The 12,894-nt window shown below is 40.4% G+C and overlaps 1 long non-coding RNA gene across 1 annotated transcript; it reads right to left on the minus strand.

The window, feature by feature from the left end:
- Positions 1-10,191: 10,191 nt before the first annotated feature.
- On the minus strand, positions 10,192-12,623 carry LOC132092767 (uncharacterized). The gene is made up of 6 exons (XR_009422254.1): positions 12,535-12,623; positions 12,323-12,394; positions 11,741-11,829; positions 11,256-11,358; positions 10,545-10,597; positions 10,192-10,266 (listed from the first exon to the last, which is right to left on the minus strand). It is a non-coding gene; the product is annotated as an uncharacterized LOC132092767 (long non-coding RNA).
- Positions 12,624-12,894: the final 271 nt, after the last annotated feature.

Consider the following 12,894-nt stretch of genomic DNA (forward strand, 5'->3'; position numbering starts at 1 on the left):
GATGTCTGCAAGTACTTTAGGAACCACTGGGAGCCAATTGGTCCTCTGTGGTCTAACTTTGGAAGATGTTATAAGCATTGAGACTCTGAAACAAACAATCTAATAGAACGGTATACATTTTTATGCATGTTCACTTAATGATAATCAACATAACTGAAAGTTAGCATGGTGTTTTGAGTATCTTTTAGTTTGTTAAAGAGTACATTGTAATTGTTCCAACCTGTTGCTGCTCCTCATTCAACAAACTGATCTCTCTGCTTTTATTTCCTTGTAGCTTCTTCCACCGTTTAAAATACCAATTCCTCTGTGGCATCCGGAATCGTAGATTGGATCATTTGATTGATGTGCTATTGAACAAGACTGACAAGTACTTCAACATAATACAGGATTTGCAGTCTGCTGGGAGAGTCTTTAACCCTCTGGAATGTAAAATGGAAGAAATAAAGAAGTCTGCTCAGAGGATGCTAGACAACGGTTGGGCCACAGCAGTTACTGCAGCTTCAACAGAAACATACATATACAATGTGCCATCTGAAAATAATCCACATGTAGTTTACTGTGTATGCCCTGCAGAGCAGTTCTGCAGTTGTCTTGCTGGTACAAGGGGACGTACATGTAAGCATCTCATTTTATTAAGTCTTCTCACTTGTGGTGATGGTGAAACCTTTCCAGATATGGACACACAACTGCAAGCCCATGCCAAGAACTTGATTCAAAATAATAAGTATAGCATTTCTACAGAGCCTAAAAGAACACTAGAGGTTGAAAGCTTATTTGGAAGAGCAGTATCAAAACCATGTATAGTGGCGAATGTATGTGACTGCTGTACTTTCTCATATCATACAAAATGTGCTTGTCTACTACTTGCAAAGGGACTTTTAAATGAGATGAGTGAGACAACATCAAAAAATGCAATTAACATTTCAGTGGAGCCTATACAGGATAAAATTGCAGATGAAGATAGGCGTAGTATAACTATCAGGAAACTGGAAAGCATACTGAAGACTCTACGGACATGGGAGAAAATTCCTGAGGACATTGCCCATAAAGTCAATGAACTAGAAGTGCAAACAAAGGAAGAAAATATAAACTTTAAAAGATTTGTGCGACTTTGTGATGAAGACAAGTCACGGAAAATACTGCCACTATTTGCAAACAGAAAAAGAAAGACTGACAGAAACACTGCCTCAGAGATGAGGACAGATGTCACATCAAGTTTTCCTATTAAATCAAGAAGAAAACGCAGAGCAATCAGTGGTCCAAAAAGATAATATAAATAAGGTTTGAAAAGTTTTTTAATCAAATGCAGTTTTGCCATTTTAACAAACATTGTACTTGTTCTCCACTATAGTCCTTTATACGAGTCCTCCAGTAAAAGTTACTTTAAAACAATTGACTATGAAAATAAAAGCCTTGTCAAATATCAGATAAAGAAATTGAACTTTCCTTTTTTGTTTAGAAATAATCTGATAGCAGCCACGTATGCAGGAACATGGGTACTGTTCATTTCAAGGAGTCCTCTAAAAAGGAAAAGAAAACCTCAGCCGCTGTATGGCCCAAAGCGGTGGGTGGCCAAATCCAGCTCAGATTCAGGACCAAGGTTTTCCACATTACTTTTCATTTGTTCAATGGTCCTCCTGCAAATCAATTAAAATGTTCATGTTACTACCTGGGATTGTTACTTTGTTGCACCATAGCCAAAGATCCACATTGTTAAAATCCCTATATAAATGAAGGAAGGTGACCTAGACTTGATCATATGGAATTGCAATACGCATGACATCATTCTCTTGTTGATTAATTGGCCTCTTGATACAGGGACTAAACAGCACGCTGAAAAAGTTTGTACAATGGTAATATTAGAAATAAAATGCACATTAGGCCAATTAAGTTTAACAAAGGGCAAAAACATTGAATTTTCTGTCAACAGAACAAACAGTTCTAGAACGTCAATGTACCCTACATTTGTACTTTAAGATGAAAATAATATAAAATAAATCTGTCCTGATCCACGCTGCTAACCTATTTTCCTAATATGACCTCAGAGGCAATCCTAGACACTACACTGTGATATAGAGTCAGTGTAGCATAAAATTGCATACAGTCAGAGCAGCAAGTAGTGATTCGGGGGTATAAATAAAAAGGTGTAGACATTAAGATATTCTAAGACAAGACACCACATACAGAGAGGGGGCTTATACAGACACACAGTGTTGCTGGGATGTCCTCTTCAGGTATACCAGCAAGTAGTTTCTCTTTCGGCACATGTTTGGCCAGTGCCATCCCAAACCCGTTTGCTAGGTCTTCCGCCTCTCCCTCGGTTAAAGTGCTGAATATTGTCAGCTTTGACTTTGCCTTTCTAGGCTGCTGCAGCACATTGGGTGAAACATCTTTTTTGCCAACCTATGAACAAGTACAGTGTCACAGATGCAAAGCATGAGAGCAGGGCTTTCTAAATATCAGTCATGTACAGTACCATGCCTATCAATACCCATGAGGGGGAGAGTGGTAAACTCCATATTACTTTCCATCTTCTTTTATACTTAAATGTATGCATACAATAAAAATACAAACCCTTATCAACATTCGGAACATGTTTGTGGACATGTTTTCTCCTTTGACCCTCCTCCTCAACTCATCTTCATCTACCTGGTAGCTCTTTCCTTGCGCTGTTAGCCTTCCTAAAACTTTGTACACTTTCCTTTCTGTTTCCTCTACTCCCTCATCTTCCCTATGTCTTTCTTCATTGTGTTGCTCATGCATCTCTTCCTCCTCGTCCTCCTCGTCCTCCTCCTCCATTTCTTCCTCACTGCAAATGGCCATAGGTTTTCCTATGGCCTCCAACATGGACATAACGGTCTTTTCTGTTCAAAAATATGTCAGAACTCATGTCAACATCACAGGTTTACAATGTGGGACAATCAACAAAAATGTAATTACTAGCTAAACCTTTCTATCAATTAAAGTGGAAGGTCACTCGTTTATAAGAATTGACATGTTTGTTCTTTCTTTGTCCCAGGGCAGAGAAAGTAAACTATACTTGTTTCTAACATATACGTTTGGCTTTGCTTTGACCTGCTTTCTCTTGGCTTTAGAGTGCACTGACCAGTATCATTTATGAATGGAATACTTGGGGGGGGGAATTGTCTGTCCCAGGTGAAGTGACTAGTAGTGTAAATGAGATACAGCCAAAGTTCAGTTAAGTCAGAAAGCATGCAAACATTTGAATTTGTTACCCTGTTGTAGTACAACGCCTTCTGCAGATCTAGAGGGTTGGGCTAACAGGTCTGGGTCAGCTGCGTAAAAAAAAAACAAGATATAAAAGATTAGAGATTATCTAAAAGATATATTTGTATGGCTTGTGCAAGAAATCCAGCCAGTCAATAACAAAACAGTTACCCGAGTGTGGTGCAGTGCCTGGTGCAGGTAAAGAGATTTGGGGCAATGGGTTGCTGTCATCTGTAAAAAAAAATAAAAATAAAAAAATAAAATCACACAATACACAATTCAAAATCTACAAAAAACTGTGAGTTAATGTGTGTGTGTGTGTGTATATAGAGTGATTGATTGAGTGAAAGTGTGAGTATGTGTGTGAGAATGATTGAAAAGTGTGTGTGTGAGTCTAATCATTTATTTATATACCGCTTTTTACAATACAGATTGTAACAGTTATTTACAGTTATTTACTGTACTGTACAGTTACTGTACTGTACAGTACAGTTATTTATATAGTCGCTCTGGAGTAAACGACGAGTGAGCGAGTGAAAGTGTGTGTGTGTGAGAGAGTGAGAGAGCAAGTGTGTGAGAGAGTGAGTGAGTGAGAGTTTGAGCGAGTGAATGAGCGAGTGTTTGAGTGAGTGAGTGAGTGAATGAGTGAGTGTTTGAGTGAGTGAGTTTGAGTGAATGAATGAGTGAGTGTTTTTGTTTGAGTGAGTGGGTGTTTGAGTGAATGAGTGAGTGTTTCAGTAAGTGTTTGAGCGAGTGTTTGAGTGAGTGAGTGTTTGAGCGAGTGTTTGAATGTGAATGTTTGAGTGAGTGAGTGATTGAACGAGTGAGTGTTTGAGCGAGTGAATGAGCGAGTGAATGAGCGAGTGTTTGAGTGAGTGTTTGAGTGAGTGAGTGTTTGAGCGAGTGAATGAGCAAGAGTTTGAGTGAGTGAATGAATGAGTGTTTTTGAGTGAGTGTTTTTGTTTGTTTGAGTGAGTGGGTGAGTGAATAAGTGGGTGTTTGAGTGAATGAGTGAGTGTTTGAGTGAGTGAGTGTTTGAGCGAGTGAGTGAGTGAATGAATGAGTGAGTGTGTTTGTTTGAATGAGTGAGTGAGCGAGTGTTTGAGTGAGTGTTTGAGTGAGTGAATGAATGAGTGAGTGTGTTTGTTTGAATGAGTGAGTGAGCGAGCGTTTGAGTGAGCGAGTGTTTGAGTGAGTGAGTGTTTGAGCGAGTGAATGAGCAAGTGTTTGAGTGAGTGAGTGTTTGAGCGAGTGAGTGTTTGAGTGAGTGAGTGTTTGAGTGAGTGAGGGAATGAGCGAGTGTTTAAGCGAGTGAGTGTTTGAGCGAGTGAGTGTTTGAGCGAGTGAGTGTTTGAGTGAGTGAATGTTTGGGTGAGTGAATGAGCCAGTGTTTGAGTGAGTGTTTGAGTGAGTGAGTGATTGTTTGAGTGAGTGAATGAGCAAGTGTTTGAGTGAGTGAATGAGCGAGTGTTTGAGCGAGTGAGTGTTTAAGCGAGTGTTTGAGTGAGTGAGTGTTTGACCGAGTGAGTGACCAAATGATTCAGTGAGTGAGTGTTTGAGTGAGAGTGTTTGAGCGAGTGATTGAGGGAGTGTTTGAGCGAGTGAGTGTTTGATCGAGTGAGTGTTTGAGCGAGTGAATGATCAAGTGTTCGAGTGAGTGAGTGTTTGAGTGAGTGAGTGTTTGAGTAAGTGAATGAGCAAGTGTTTGAGTGAGTGAGTGTTTGAGCGAGTGAGTGTTTGAGCGAGTGAATGAGCAAGTGTTTGAGTGAGTGAGTGATTGTTTGAGTGAGTGTTTAAGTGAGTGAATGAGCGGGTGTTTGAACGAGCGAGTGTTTGAGTGAGTGAGTGTTTGAGCGAGTGAGTGACCAAATGATTCAGTGAGTGAGTGTTTGAGCGAGTGAGTGACCAAATGATTCAGTGAGTGAGTGTTTGAGTGAGAGTGTTTGAGCGAGTGAATGAGGGAGCGTTTGAGCGAGTGAGTGTTTGAGTGAGTGAGTGAGTGTTTGAGCGAGTGAATGATCAAGTGTTCGAGTGAGTGAGTGTTTAAGCGAGTGAATGAGCAAGTGTTTGAGTGAGTGAGTGTTTGAGCGAGTGAGTGTTTGAGTGAGTGAGTGTTTGAGTGAGTGAATGAGCCAGTGTTTGAGTGAGTGTTTGAGTGAGTGAGTGATTGTTTGAGTGAGTGAATGAGCAAGTGTTTGAGTGAGTGAGTGTTTGAGCGAGTGAGTGTTTGAGTGAGTGAATGTTTGAGTGAGTGAATGAGCCAGTGTTTGAGTGAGTGTTTGAGTGAGTGAGTGATTGTTTGAGTGAGTGAATGAGCAAGTGTTTAAGTGAGTGAATGAGCGAGTGTTTGAGCGAGTGAGTGTTTAAGCGAGTGTTTGAGTGAGTGAGTGTTTGAACGAGTGAGTGACCAAATGATTCAGTGAGTGAGTGTTTGAGTGAGAGTGTTTGAGCGAGTGATTGAGGGAGTGTTTGAGCGAGTGAGTGTTTGATCGAGTGAGTGTTTGAGCGAGTGAATGATCAAGTGTTCGAGTGAGTGAGTGTTTGAGTGAGTGAGTGTTTGAGTAAGTGAATGAGCAAGTGTTTGAGTGAGTGAGTGTTTGAGCGAGTGAGTGTTTGAGCGAGTGAATGAGCAAGTGTTTGAGTGAGTGAGTGATTGTTTGAGTGAGTGTTTAAGTGAGTGAATGAGCGGGTGTTTGAACGAGCGAGTGTTTGAGTGAGTGAGTGTTTGAGCGAGTGAGTGACCAAATGATTCAGTGAGTGAGTGTTTGAGCGAGTGAGTGACCAAATGATTCAGTGAGTGAGTGTTTGAGTGAGAGTGTTTGAGCGAGTGAATGAGGGAGCGTTTGAGCGAGTGAGTGAGTGAGTGAGTGTTTGAGCGAGTGAATGATCAAGTGTTCGAGTGAGTGAGTGTTTAAGCGAGTGAGTGAGTGAGTGTTTGAGCGAGTGAATGAGCAAGTGTTTGAGTGAGTGAGTGTTTGAGTGAGTGAGTGTTTGAGTGAGTGAGGGAATGAGCGAGTGTTTAAGCGAGTGAGTGTTTGAGCGAGTGAGTGTTTGAGCGAGTGAGTGTTTGAGTGAGTGAATGTTTGGGTGAGTGAATGAGCCAGTGTTTGAGTGAGTGTTTGAGTGAGTGAGTGATTGTTTGAGTGAGTGAATGAGCAAGTGTTTGAGTGAGTGAATGAGCGAGTGTTTGAGCGAGTGAGTGTTTAAGCGAGTGTTTGAGTGAGTGAGTGTTTGACCGAGTGAGTGACCAAATGATTCAGTGAGTGAGTGTTTGAGTGAGAGTGTTTGAGCGAGTGATTAAGGGAGTGTTTGAGCGAGTGAGTGTTTGAGCGAGTGAGTGTTTGATCGAGTGAGTGTTTGAGCGAGTGAATGATCAAGTGTTCGAGTGAGTGAGTGTTTGAGTGAGTGAGTGTTTGAGTAAGTGAATGAGCAAGTGTTTGAGTGAGTGTTTGAGCGAGTGAGTGTTTGAGCGAGTGAATGAGCAAGTGTTTGAGTGAGTGAGTGATTGTTTGAGTGAGTGTTTAAGTGAGTGAATGAGCGGGTGTTTGAACGAGCGAGTGTTTGAGTGAGTGAGTGTTTGAGCGAGTGAGTGACCAAATGATTCAGTGAGTGAGTGTTTGAGCGAGTGAGTGACCAAATGATTCAGTGAGTGAGTGTTTGAGTGAGAGTGTTTGAGCGAGTGAATGAGGGAGCGTTTGAGCGAGTGAGTGTTTGAGTGAGTGAGTGAGTGTTTGAGCGAGTGAATGATCAAGTGTTCGAGTGAGTGAGTGTTTAAGCGAGTGAATGAGCAAGTGTTTGAGTGAGTGAGTGTTTGAGCGAGTGAGTGTTTGAGTGAGTGAGTGTTTGAGTGAGTGAATGAGCCAGTGTTTGAGTGAGTGTTTGAGTGAGTGAGTGATTGTTTGAGTGAGTGAATGAGCAAGTGTTTGAGTGAGTGAGTGTTTGAGCGAGTGAGTGTTTGAGTGAGTGAATGTTTGAGTGAGTGAATGAGCCAGTGTTTGAGTGAGTGTTTGAGTGAGTGAGTGATTGTTTGAGTGAGTGAATGAGCAAGTGTTTAAGTGAGTGAATGAGCGAGTGTTTGAGCGAGTGAGTGTTTAAGCGAGTGTTTGAGTGAGTGAGTGTTTGAACGAGTGAGTGACCAAATGATTCAGTGAGTGAGTGTTTGAGTGAGAGTGTTTGAGCGAGTGATTGAGGGAGTGTTTGAGCGAGTGAGTGTTTGATCGAGTGAGTGTTTGAGCGAGTGAATGATCAAGTGTTCGAGTGAGTGAGTGTTTGAGTGAGTGAGTGTTTGAGTAAGTGAATGAGCAAGTGTTTGAGTGAGTGAGTGTTTGAGCGAGTGAGTGTTTGAGCGAGTGAATGAGCAAGTGTTTGAGTGAGTGAGTGATTGTTTGAGTGAGTGTTTAAGTGAGTGAATGAGCGGGTGTTTGAACGAGCGAGTGTTTGAGTGAGTGAGTGTTTGAGCGAGTGAGTGACCAAATGATTCAGTGAGTGAGTGTTTGAGCGAGTGAGTGACCAAATGATTCAGTGAGTGAGTGTTTGAGTGAGAGTGTTTGAGCGAGTGAATGAGGGAGCGTTTGAGCGAGTGAGTGTTTGAGTGAGTGAGTGAGTGTTTGAGCGAGTGAATGATCAAGTGTTCGAGTGAGTGAGTGTTTAAGCGAGTGAATGAGCAAGTGTTTGAGTGAGTGAGTGTTTGAGCGAGTGAGTGTTTGAGTGAGTGAGTGTTTGAGTGAGTGAATGAGCCAGTGTTTGAGTGAGTGTTTGAGTGAGTGAGTGATTGTTTGAGTGAGTGAATGAGCAAGTGTTTGAGTGAGTGAGTGTTTGGGCGAGTGAGTGTTTGAGTGAGTGAATGTTTGAGTGAGTGAATGAGCCAGTGTTTGAGTGAGTGTTTGAGTGAGTGAGTGATTGTTTGAGTGAGTGAATGAGCAAGTGTTTAAGTGAGTGAATGAGCGAGTGTTTGAGCGAGTGAGTGTTTAAGCGAGTGTTTGAGTGAGTGAGTGTTTGAACGAGTGAGTGACCAAATGATTCAGTGAGTGAGTGTTTGAGTGAGAGTGTTTGAGCGAGTGATTGAGGGAGTGTTTGAGCGAGTGAGTGTTTGATCGAGTGAGTGTTTGAGCGAGTGAATGATCAAGTGTTCGAGTGAGTGAGTGTTTGAGTGAGTGAGTGTTTGAGTAAGTGAATGAGCAAGTGTTTGAGTGAGTGAGTGTTTGAGCGAGTGAGTGTTTGAGCGAGTGAATGAGCAAGTGTTTGAGTGAGTGAGTGATTGTTTGAGTGAGTGTTTAAGTGAGTGAATGAGCGGGTGTTTGAACGAGCGAGTGTTTGAGTGAGTGAGTGTTTGAGCGAGTGAGTGACCAAATGATTCAGTGAGTGAGTGTTTGAGCGAGTGAGTGACCAAATGATTCAGTGAGTGAGTGTTTGAGTGAGAGTGTTTGAGCGAGTGAATGAGGGAGCGTTTGAGCGAGTGAGTGTTTGAGTGAGTGAGTGAGTGAGTGTTTGAGCGAGTGAATGATCAAGTGTTCGAGTGAGTGAGTGTTTAAGCGAGTGAGTGAGTGAGTGTTTGAGCGAGTGAGTGTTTGAGCGAGTGAGTGTTTGAGTGAGTGAGTGTTTGAGCGAGTGAGTGACCAAATGATTCAGTGAGTGAGTGTTTGAGCGAGTGAGTGACCAAATGATTCAGTGAGTGAGTGTTTGAGTGAGAGTGTTTGAGCGAGTGAATGAGGGAGCGTTTGAGCGAGTGAGTGTTTGAGTGAGTGAGTGAGTGTTTGAGCGAGTGAATGATCAAGTGTTCGAGTGAGTGAGTGTTTAAGCGAGTGAATGAGCAAGTGTTTGAGTGAGTGAGTGTTTGAGCGAGTGAGTGTTTGAGTGAGTGTTTGAGCGAGTGAGTGTTTGAGCGAGTGAATGTTTGAGTGAGTGAATGAGCGAGTGTTTGAGCGAGTGAGTGTTTGAGCGAGTGAGTGTTTGAGTGAGTGAGTGTTTGAGCGAGTGAGTGTTTGAGCGAGTGAGTGTTTGAGTGAGTGAGTGTTTGAGCGAGTGAGTGTTTGAGGGAGTGTTTGAGCGAGTGTTTGAGCAAGTGAGTGAGTGAGTGAGTGTTTGAGCTAGTGAATGAGCAAGTGAATGAGCAAGTGTTTGAGTGAGTGTTTGAGTGAGTGAGTCTTTGAGCGAGTGAGTCTTTGAGTGAGTGAGTGTTGAGTGAGTGTGTTTGTTTGTTTGTTTGAGTGGAGTGAGTGTTTGACTGGAGTGAGTGAGTGAATGAGTGAGTCTATGTACATTTATGTATACAAGCACTGTATGCATCTATACACACACTCACCAGACAAGGGGACTGGATAGATGAAAAAGCATATATTTTTTTATCTGCTTAAATAATAAATAGCCCTTTTTTCTGTCACATATGGTGCTTTTCCATTGCCAGTACCAGCTCAACTCGACTCGCCTCGGCTCGCTTTTTGCTCCCAGTTTTCCATTGCAGATAGTACCTCCACAATAGTACCCGGTTGTCATAGCGACGCCGCAGGAAACTGCCGTGACTTAATCTTCTACGCGAAACCTTTATTTTACTGTCTATGCGCGAGACATACCCGCTACCCAAACACAAAGGACAATGGAGGAATTCGAGTGTATACTGTTTTTGGATGTTTTTGTTTTTGCTGTTTTTTATTCAGGATACTCCGTCTGGCAAGTGCAATGATGACGCAGTGAATAGTGACGATTCTCTCTGACCAATCAGCAATCTGCTGTGTTTTCACTGCTGTGTTTTAGTATCGCCTCAGCCCGCTTAGAACCTCGCCGGAGGTGGTATGAAAAAAAAGTACCTGAAAGCAGGTACAGGTACAACTTTTACACAGTGGAAAACCAAACAAAGCAGAGTCGAGTCGAGCTGGTACTGTGTAGTGGAAAAGCGCCAATAGACATTTGTACAAAGTCATGCAGTAGAGTCCAATTTGTTATTATATGACTTCTGCGATTTTCTCCTTTACCTTGACAAATGTAGCACATGAGTGTGCCTGCACACTCTAGATGCATCACTGCCCCACAGGTACATGCCTTCTGTTAAAAAAAATCACATACACAATAGGGGTGGGATTGTGAACCATATATACATGACAGGTCGGTAAAGTATTATATGCATGTCAGGTACAGAGATTATGTATACTATATATGAAAAGTTTCCATTCCTAATATGAGTTCACATAGACATGCATGTGAGTGTATGGTCTGTATATGCATTTTATGTGTGTATTGACATTTTATAATGACAAATTATAATGATTATGCTTGAATAAGACATGCAGAATATCACTTTCATATGTGAAAACCGCACTTACTGTCTTTTTGCCTGAAATGTTTTTGGCACAAATTCCACATTTTTTTGTTCGATCTGTAAATACAGGATATATATATTATATTTATAAATATATTCTTGTCTCTTTTTTGTTGTTGCTTATAATATTAGAATTTTTCAATGTCTGCTTTCATGGACTGATGAAAATAAAAAAAATGGTAAAGATTTTTTTCTATGAACAATTAATGCTGTTCTACATCCACATTTCTGACTAACATGATTTGACTTTTCAAGCCTGTACAAAAAGCTAACAAAGGAGACACTGATTATCTCCAGCATCATTCAACAACATTGTTGATGATTAAGAAATATGGCATGGGCCCAAAATATTTAAATTTAAATTTATATTTATACCTATTGATAACATTTCAATCAATAAGCCACATACCTAAAGACTGAAACAAAAGTGAGGCCAGGCGCATTCTCTCTTTTTGTATTGCAGGGCACTGGAAAGAGGTAATGCAGCCACCAGACTTCATAAATTCAGTGGCAAACTTGAAGGAAGGCAAAAGTTTTTTGACAAGAGAGAAAAAATACAGAAAAATAATTACATATGTCACTAAAATAATCAGACAAGTATTGGCGCTTTAATATATCAATGTACAAGGGTAGATTATATATAATAATAGGTTTAAATTAAAATGGTTGACACATGCCTGCAGTGATTTACGCTGGATAACAGAAATTAACTTACTGCAAGTGTGTGGATACCACATGACACGGAATCGGATTGTAAAGTGTGTTTTGTGGTTTTAATGTCCCACTCTCCTTTCACCCCCCTTGAAGCTGCAAATGTACTGTAATCAACAAAATCATAATCATGGCTAACATCCAACTTCAACAGTTAATTTTAAAATAAATATTTTGTCATATCCATGTCCATATCCATGTCAGTCAAAACTGTTGCGTCCTCGTAGCAAATCTAATCTACAGAGAGGGGTACTTATGCTAGTCATGTGAGCATGACTGTGCAAGAGTGGGTCTGTATAATGTAAATAGTGGGAGTTGTGAGGAAGTTGTTAGGAAGTTGGTTAGAAATTGATCAGCTCTAAAATGACTTAGAGGCAACAGTGTTAATGAAGGGCAGGTACTGCCATTTACACAATTTAGCCCTTATAGTAGATTTTAGCCCATTAGATGACGAATATCATTATAGTAAACAAAAAAATAAATACCTACCACCAGTGTTGAGCAACTGCTTGGCACTGCCACTCTGTCTCTCCAAGGGAGTTGAAGTAGGTGATGCACCTTCTGTCAAAATTGCAATGCTAAAACAGAAATATTTGAAGTTATAATAATACCATTAGACACTTATTGCAATATTCACTCTGCCTTCTGGCCCTGACATGTTCCAAGTTCCATGGTCCAACACAGGAAATTGCACCAGAATAAATGATACTGACTCTTTGAAGTTTGGAGTACTTACTAGGCGTTCCAGGAACATGAAACAAACTAATGTGAGATGCAGCTCATCACAGTGTCAATCTTTTTAATTCATAATTTGAGCATGTCATAAAAATATGTTTTTTGTATTTTGCCTTGAAAGTTGTAATATGTTAATCTTAACATACTTAAAATGCTAGCATAACATTTTAGTCAGATTTGTTAACTTTCATGGGTTTTGTGGTGTTTAAGACACATTGTTACATAAAATAGAATCATTTGGAAGAGGTGATTTGGCAGATAACTAAGATTTTTGTATAAAGACAGAAATAGAATCCACATGTGAAAATGATTTATCCTTAAAAAGGCTTGACTCACAAAAAAGCTCCAGTGATTGCCACCCTCGAGATAAGCACCAAACATCTCTGTTGCCTCTTTCAAAATGTTATTCTGTAATTCAGAGAAATAGAATAGAAATCAAAGGAATAAAATATAATCTGAATGCTGTTTAATTAAGTTTCCTGAAACCTAGCAGCAGCTATTCATTAACATAATACCTAACAAAAAAATGCAGGTCAGTGACAAAATACCTTGAGAAAATAGTGGCTCTTTGCCCTTTTTGATCCTTCCAGAATTTTTGTGAGTGCCTGAGAATTTACATGCACAACACCTGGGGGATCCTGATTTAAGGTAGAGGGATACAATATTTTCCTTTTTAATAGAGTTGAAGAAATAAACATGTATCAAATCAATTATATATACTGTATAATAGAATTCAAATTATTGCTGGTAAAATTACACTTACCCTGCTAAGGACAATACATATGGAATCCATGACCTGAAAATATCAAGGAAAATGTGAGGTAAAAGAATTGAACTGCTCTATATTTTAAGTAAAATAGAAATATACAAGTCATTTATCATCAGTCCTGTTCTAGACTGGACCTTTA

This window comes from Carassius carassius, chromosome 18, assembly GCF_963082965.1.
Source record: "Carassius carassius chromosome 18, fCarCar2.1, whole genome shotgun sequence".
NCBI classification, from domain to species: domain Eukaryota; kingdom Metazoa; phylum Chordata; class Actinopteri; order Cypriniformes; family Cyprinidae; genus Carassius; species Carassius carassius.